Source organism: Helianthus annuus, chromosome 13 (genome assembly GCF_002127325.2).
Source record: "Helianthus annuus cultivar XRQ/B chromosome 13, HanXRQr2.0-SUNRISE, whole genome shotgun sequence".
In the NCBI taxonomy this organism is placed as follows: domain Eukaryota; kingdom Viridiplantae; phylum Streptophyta; class Magnoliopsida; order Asterales; family Asteraceae; genus Helianthus; species Helianthus annuus.
In genome coordinates this window covers 164825775-164834725 of record NC_035445.2, presented here as the reverse complement: position 1 = coordinate 164834725, position 8951 = coordinate 164825775, and positions in this window count along the sequence as shown.

The following is an 8951-nucleotide window of genomic DNA, read 5'->3' as shown; positions in this document are numbered from 1 at the left end:
AGAGGACGCCGATCATCTTTTTACAGGATGTTATGTGGTTGTGTAAATATGGCAAAAGATAAGCACATGGTGTAGACCTATAGCAGATTCATGCGACTAGCACAAAGAACCTATTGAACTTTCACAAGAACGAGACAGTTGATAAGCATAAGAAAAAATTTATACAAGTAATTTTTTTGGTAACCTGTTGGGAGATTTGGAAAGCAAGGAACGAGCACATCTTTGGTGGGAAACGAATAAACTTAGAAGCCATCTTTGAAGATATCCAAGCAATTTCCTTCATGTGGGTAAATTTTCGGGCGAAACGGATAAACATAGAATGGGAAAAATTGGTGAGATTTGAATTGAAGAGATAACTATTTCGATTGTGTGTAATTTTATTATGTTATAGGCGATGATGTAAAGGTGGTTGGCTTAGTAGCTTACTAACCATTGTATTGTCTGAAAGTTTGGTGATGAATAAAATGTTGTTGTTTGCCGTTCAAAAAAAAGATTCAAATGCACTTTGTTTACCATCCTCATCCTCATTAGGGATGAGCATTTAGGATTTGATGCCGGTATCGAATTTTTCCGTACCGAAATTTTTTTCTATTGATTCGATACCTACTTTTTGGCGTTTTCAGTACATTACGGTTCGATACGGTACCGGTATTTTACCGAAATTTACACACAAATACTGGTACCGTATCGAACGTTTTCGAAACCGGTACCCATATTTAGTGAATTTCGATACCAGCATTTTCAGTATTGATATTTTGGTATAGGTACTGAGCTGATCCTTAATCCTCATAACTTAAAATGTAAACAAAAGTTGATGTAGCGCGTGATACGGACACGAAGATCAAACACGTTGATTCAAAGAATACCCGTGAAGAATACCCGTGTGTTCTTCCCCAACCCCCAAGATTTCACCCAAAAGGCACGGAATTTGAAGTGAAAATTCAATTATGTCAAAATTCAAGTCTGATCATTCATATTACTAGAGGGACATATAAATAGAAACCGAAATTTGAAATGGGCCTCAAAAAGACAACGGGCCAAACACAAGCCAAAAAACAAAATGCCCAAAATACTTCAAAAAAACATAAAAATGTAAATAACTAATAGAAATAAGCGTTTTTTGGCCCGGACCCTCGTAGCCCAAGTTAGAGTCATTTTAGTGAAGCCCCTTTTGTTATGCGGTCTTGGGCCTCCAAATACAAAATAGCCCGTTTTTGAAACTGGTACCCATATTTAGTGAATTTCGATACCAGCATTTTCAGTATTGATATTTTGATATAGGTACTGAGCTGATCCTTAATCCTCATAACTTAAAATGTAAACAAAAGTGATTCTAATTTGATAATTTAAAAAATTATTTACATGTTCTATAATAATCGATGGTGAGTGGTTACTCGCACGCAAAGGAGGATATAGTGGATAAAACTCAAAAAATTGTTTAAGTTTGAGAAAAGATACCTTTAAACCTGGAAAATGGTCCCCATGTGAGTAGGTGTTTTAATTTATGATCACAACATTATACAACCTTTAATCCACAATCTACAACTTCACTTTTAAAAATGGAAATCGTGTGTTTGGAAATGTTAATACTACGGGTTTGATTAACTTCAAAAAGTTTAGATTTAACACAAAAATTTACTAGAACTTCAAACTTTGAAGTAGGGGAATATACATGCTTGGTTTAATAAAGCGAGAAGCACACCGAGACGAAATGGTCTAAAACTGTGACACGTATGCAAGGCACAAGTAATTTATTTAGGTATTTTTATACATCACATAAGTTTTTAGCATCTGCTACACAAAATTTACTAAATTGGCTATAAATAAGAGGTATAGAAGAGTCTTGAAGATGTGAGGTCAGGTCTGCGTAAGGAAGAGGTATAGAAGATGTTTTTTAATGAAATCACTTCCAGAAAACAAACACGCTGCAGACTCGCGTGGTCTGGGTGGGGCAGACATAAGAGGTTATAAAGTGTTTTTCACAACCCCCCCCCCTAAATGTACGACATTCTAATGCTCAAAAACGTGTCATGCACAACTGCACAAGAGCCTTGGGTAGTTTTTTTGTGAAAATATCACGCCTCAGTCATGACTCATATACAACTCGCGCATTTCGTGGTAATAAGCGTAGACTCGTCTCAAAGTGTGCCTCACGGCTAGACGCACTTTTTAAAACCAAAATACATCATGCCAGCACAAGTCAGGGGAAAATGGACCCCACAGGCGATTGAGTTAAGCCCAACAAAAGGTATCCATAAAAACAAAAGGTTATTAACGAGGCCCACTTGAGTTTGTAGCCCAGGCCCCAAGAGATGGACTTTTTCTAGCATACAAAATGAACTTTTTTTTTATGAGTAAAATGCCTATTTTTGCCACTTCAGTCTAAAAATAAAATATTTTGTATTTGGGTATCTGAGATTTCATTTTTGTTGTTTTTTTCATCCAATTGGCAAAAGGGGTTATAATTTTCTGTTAACTTTTTTTTGTCGTTCTCCTCATTTAATTAAAATATATTAGAGCATAAAATGACGATTATACCCTTAATTTTAATGAGGAAAACGACAAAACGATGAGAAGTTAACTAAAAATTCTAACTCAATTTATCAATTGAATGAAAATGGTAAACAAAATGAAACCTCAGCGATCCAGATACAAAAAGTTTTATTTTTAGACTGAAGTGACAAAAGTGGCCTAAACTCATGAACCATTTTGGCATTTTACTCCTTTTTATTATATTTCTTGTGATAAATAAATCTCATTGTTTTTATATTTTTGAGTAATCAGATTGTGGAACCATTTCTAGTTGCCTTTATTATTGATTTTGTGCATTTTAATGGAGTTTACATGATCATTTTTTAACGGCTAATAGCACTTTTTTTCTTTTTCGTAACCAACACCTTTGCCGAACAATCCTTTTCTTTTATTTGTAGTTTGTACACATCTAGCCCTTCATCTTTTATTTATCAAAAATTAATCCTGAAAACAAACATTTTAAATTAGTAACTCCTAAACTAATTTGATGATTGAATTGTGATTAGACACATTATAACAAATAAAAATTAAATTTTTAGTGTCTTCGAAGAGACAGAAAGATAGGCCACACAAACTCAATATTTGTAACGAGAATCTAAATTCATAATTTAGATCAAATGAAATAGACCAATGGTGCACTTAAAAAGTTATATCATCAAATAACAAACATTTAAATACATATTGGCCTAAATTACATTTGAAATAGGGATTATTTCACACGAGTTAAAAGTCTAAACTGCTCAAACTCGACAATAATAAATAACCCACTCTAGTAAAGGTGCAAAAACTCGGATTTTGAGCCAAACCGGTTTGGGTCCGATCAAAACCGGATCAGCCCAAACCAATTTAGATTAAAATCCAGTTTATAGATTGGAAAAACAGATAGGTTTGAAACCGGCTAGTTTCAAGGATATATTCTCAAACCGATTTCAAACTTGCAGATCGGATCGGCCTTGGTCTGGTTTCACCTAAACGGGTTGTAGTAGGTGCACATCTATAGGCTAAGAACCAACAAAAAAACATAAGTCAAGCAAGGGAACCAGCCCATTAGACTTCTTTGTTTGCTTTTGCAAACCATGGTTTGTATGGCGTCACAAGATTATATCAATTTTAGTCAAATCTAAGTCACTATCAATTGGGTGCAATTGTCCAACTTTTTGTGAACATGTTTGCCTGCAAAGTCAATAATAAATACTTTCAATTATCTTCATAATTTATTTTAAATAAAAAAGGCAACCTAAGAACTTTTGTATATGGGTTTGATTCAACAATAGCTATCGATCTTGTGTAACACGTTAGACAAATCTTACGTCATGAATATGAGAGATCACGGGTTCATAAATAATGTATGAGATTAATATAACCAACGTTTTTTGAGTGCATACGTTGTGAATAAGGGGATAACTCCATAGTCTAGCATGCTTGGATGTGAGTAATTTCATAATGAGAGGTCTCTTGGAATTCTTCACTCGAGCAACAAAAAAAATTCCATAAACTTCTTGTAGGTAAACCCAACTCTATTGGTTGATATGACATGTCATATGTTACACATTGTCTCACGAAGAAGGAATTTTGTGTTTAAGTATGTTAAATATTGTCCATAGCATTATACCCTAGTGACATTTTCAAGGTGGGGTAAGACTTAAGGACTATTACGTCTTGGGTTCGATTCTCATAAAGGAGTTTTTCCCAGATTTATTAGGTTTTCTCTTGAATTGATGTATAGACATTATAGCCTACTGGAGATGGATATGATCGGGCGGTTTCATTGGTGGAACGATGATACTCCAGTGGTCCGTCAGTGATATAAATTTGTTGTTAAAAAAATTATGTTAAATATTGCGAAAATATGGTCTATAAGAGATAATGTTACCCCATTTTAATATGTAAAACAAATATGTACATTCAAGTTAAAATGTTATTTGAAGGTTATTAGAAAAAAAAAAAAAGAAGACAATGATGTTTTGGTCTCACATAAAGGAGCACCTTAGTTTACAAATCACATAAAGTTTCTAAAATGGTCCCAAAGCAAGGGGACGTTATGATGTCAGTAAAAGTGATGAAAATCTCTAAGTTTTTTTTTAACGACAAGGAACGACGTGCCAACCATCGTGACACCGGGCGATATGGCCAAAGTTAACTACTCGACCGTCGTCAGCCCCTTGGCTCTCCCAGATGCGCGGAAACCCGACCTCCACCCGCTCGAAGACACGATAATGGAATAATCGGTAAAACCTCGCCTCTCATTCAAGACGAACTGGCGCCACCGTATTCGCCTTTCACCTGAATGCCACAAAAAATAATGAGGAGAGTAGAAGTCGAACCTGGATCATAAGAAACACGAAGTCTTTTTACAACCACTCCATCACTACCTTAAGTTTTGATTTGGTGTTTTAATGGTTTTAGAATGTTAATTTTGAAAACAATCTATTTTTGAAGATTATAAGTCAAACAATGGCTACACCTAAACTCACTCATATTCCTTTTCTTTGAAAAAAAAAATCACTCGAGTTGACAAATTAAATTTTGGCGTCGGTGGGTTACCAAACCATGCTGACCATATGATTATGTCATTGAGTCAATATTATTAAATTTTTAGTTGTTTATTAAGTTACTAGGTTAAAACCCCGTGTATCACACGGGTTGTATAAATAATTTATATGTTACATAATAAGAAAATACATCTTTAAAAACAGCATTACAATTATTAAGTATATATCACATGGGAACGTTTGATTCCTAATGTACCATAATTTAAATCACCGAACTCCAAAGTATATATATCTACTCATAATATTCGAGATATAATTTTATGATTACATAAAAAAACAAATGTTTATTCTTATCTAAATTTTTGTTTAAAATTATTTATTGAAAAACAAATATTTATTCTTATCTAATTTTCTGTTTAAAATTATTATTTCTAAATTTTTGTTTAAAATTATTTATTGAAAAATAAATATTTATTCTTATCTAATTTTCTGTTTAAAATTATTATTTATTTTTATCTAGTTTTCTGTTAAAATTATTATCTATACTATATAATAAAAGAAACCACATTAGGGACACTTGTCATCATATTAAGCCATCTCTTATAGATAATTATTATTTTAGTTTAAACTTTTCTAATTTATTAATTAATATAACAAAATTGTTTACGTTGAGTGAAGCTTATTATTTAACTATAAAAAATGTATTTGTTTTACAAGACTTATACGAAATTTTCAATTTTGGTTTGAAAGATATTTTATTATTATTATATATCTATTCTAATACAATTTAAATTAAGTATGCTACATTGAGTGTTAAGAAAATAAGAATGATGGTATCATCTAATTTAAATCATAATCTTTAGGTCAGTAAGTTTCCTATTGCAAATACAATAAGCTGAATTTTGAATGAGCTTTCATTTTTTAACAGAAACTTAACTTTACATCATTTGTCTTTAACTTAAACCCTCATCTAGGCCTGTAAACAACCGAACACGAACACGAACATATAATCAAACACATTTTTTTGTTCGTGTTCGTTCATTAAGAAATCGAGCATGTTCATGTTCGTTTATGTTCGTTCGTTTAAAGCCTAAACGAACAGTTCACGAACATAAACGAACACAAACGAACATAAAAAAATTAATTGAATATATTTGAATAAACAAAAATTAACATGATTGAAGAAACAAGTTTAATATATTACATTTCATCTGAAAACACATCTAAATAAGGGTTCATAGATATACTAATTAGGTATATTTATATAAGCAGTTAAAAAACCTAATATTTATATAAATATAACTATTTATGTATTTATTAAAATTTAAACGAACATAAATGAACGTTAACGAACATAAAAGAATGTTCACGAACATAAATGAACGAACACAAGGTGTGTTCATTTTCGTTCATTTAATTAAACGAACAACTATTTTTGTTCGTGTTCGTTCGTTTATTAAATAAACCAACATAAACGAACTTCCCGCCGAACAACTTCATGAACAGTTCATGAACGTTCGGTTCGTTTACAGGCCTACCCTCACCAGCAAAAAGTAAGTACAATGTCATTCATTGCAAAAATTTTCACATTCTAGAAGTAATTAAATAATTATATAAAAAGTTATTATATCATTAGGTAAAGTGTTCAACTATAGTCATTAAACTCTATCAAAACAAAAGGCACTATCAAATTAGATAATCGAGCAATAATTATCAAAACGAACGATATTATCTAATTACATTATTATTATTTAATGCTATTCGTTTATAATTATTTATATTTTAAATAAATCACTTATCTTATCTTATTTTATCTTACTATATAATAAAAGAAACAACTTTAGGAACACTTGTTATCATATTAGGCTATCTCTTATAAATAATTATTATTTTAGTTTAAACTTTTCTAATTTATTAATTAATTATAGATAACTCTCCTACTAAATCCAGTTCAAAAAAACTCTTCTACTAAATATTATTAGTTTAATATCTTATGGATAATTATTATTTAGTTTAATCTCTTTCTCATTTATAATATTATTTTTTTGAATTAATTATATTTGAACGTTTTGTTTAGTTTGGTATCAAATAAATTTTATAAAACTTAAAATAAAATTAACTAATATTATTTATCATTTATATATTTACGGAGTTTTAAATAAAGGGTTAAATTTATTGAGACATTGTTAACAAATTTTGCAACAACAGAATAATCTATTTTAATCACGAAAACCAAACTTTGTATTAATCTATTAAATATTTTTATTTTCACTATACAAAATTACATTTACTTGACCCATGTAACACATGAGATTTTTTAAGATATAACTTTTTATTATTTGATATATAAAATTAGATTTATTCAATTCGTACAATACATGGGTTTTTTAAGGATATATATTTTTTATTATTTAGTACAGAAAATTACATTTATTCAAACCGTGTAATGCGCATATTTTTAAAGATGTAAATTTTTTATTGTTTGGTATATAAAATTTCATTTATTCAAGATGTATTATTTTATTATTTGGTAAACAATATTACATTTATTCAACCCGTACAATATGGTTCTTAAACTTTTTATTATTTAATATATAAAATTATATTTATTTAACCCGTACAATAAATGAGGTTTTTAAGTGTTTTATTATTTAGTATATAAAATTTATTTATTCAACCCCGTGTATTACACGGGGTTATAACCTAGTTATTTAATAAAAGAAATAAATAGGAAAATAAGGTGAGAAAGCACCAGAAAGTGACACGTGTCCAAAAAGATTTTTGTTTATTAGTATAGGAAGATTTTGTATTATCAATTATGGGAAGAGATATAATACAAAAATAATGCACTTGGACCATATAACCATCCTGTATATTACATTCAAAGCGATAGATACACTCATCTATATGAGTTTCGTTAATTCTTTATTTAAAATTGAGATATCGGATTTAAAAAACCCTAATTTCATCGGTTGGCCGATATCACTCATAACTTTTAACTTATTTTCCTCTGACACTCCCAAACTAACTGAACTCTAACTCAGTTATATGATATCAGATGCCACATCATCGAAAAATGCCATGTCAGCAACCACATCACCTGCCATGTCATCAAAAAATGTCATGTCAGCTACCACATCAACCGCCACGTCATAAAAATTGCCATGATGGCCGCCACGTCATCAAAATTGCCATGTCAGCTGCTATTTCACCAAACAAAGTGACACATTAGTAAAAAACTAACTGTGTTAGGGTTCAGTTAGTTTGTGAGTGTAAGAAGAAAACAAGTTAAAAGTTAGGAGTGATATCAACCAATTGGTGAAAGTTAAGGTTATTTAAATCCAATATCACAAAATTATGTATGTATTAAATGGCCATCATGACAAGGATATTGGATATAATTATTATAATCACCATCTTAGGGGGTGTTTGGGATTGCGTTTTCAACCTGATTATTTGATTATTGTGTTTTGAAATCGCAAAAAATCTATTTTGAGTGTTTGGTAAAAAATTAATAAAAAGTGATTTTTTACGTTTTGTAGAGTTCAAAACGTGATAATCCATAAGTAGGTCACCCCTTGCTGCAGGAAAACGTGATAATCCAAAAACTGATTTTTTACGTTTTCACTTATTTATTTTTTTAAATATATATACTTGCCAAACACTCAAATAGTTGATTATCTAATTATTGTGATATCAAACAACATAATCAAATCCAAACGATGTTGATTATCTGATTATTGTGATATCAAACAACATAATCAAATCCAAACACTATCTTTCTGCAACACGTTTTGTTACAGCTAATTATCTGATTCTGATTATTCAAAACGCATAATCTATTTTCAAAACTCAACCCCAAACACCCCCTTACGCTTTGAAGATAAAGTGAAAGGTTGTTGCTTCATATTCTTTGCAACTATCTAC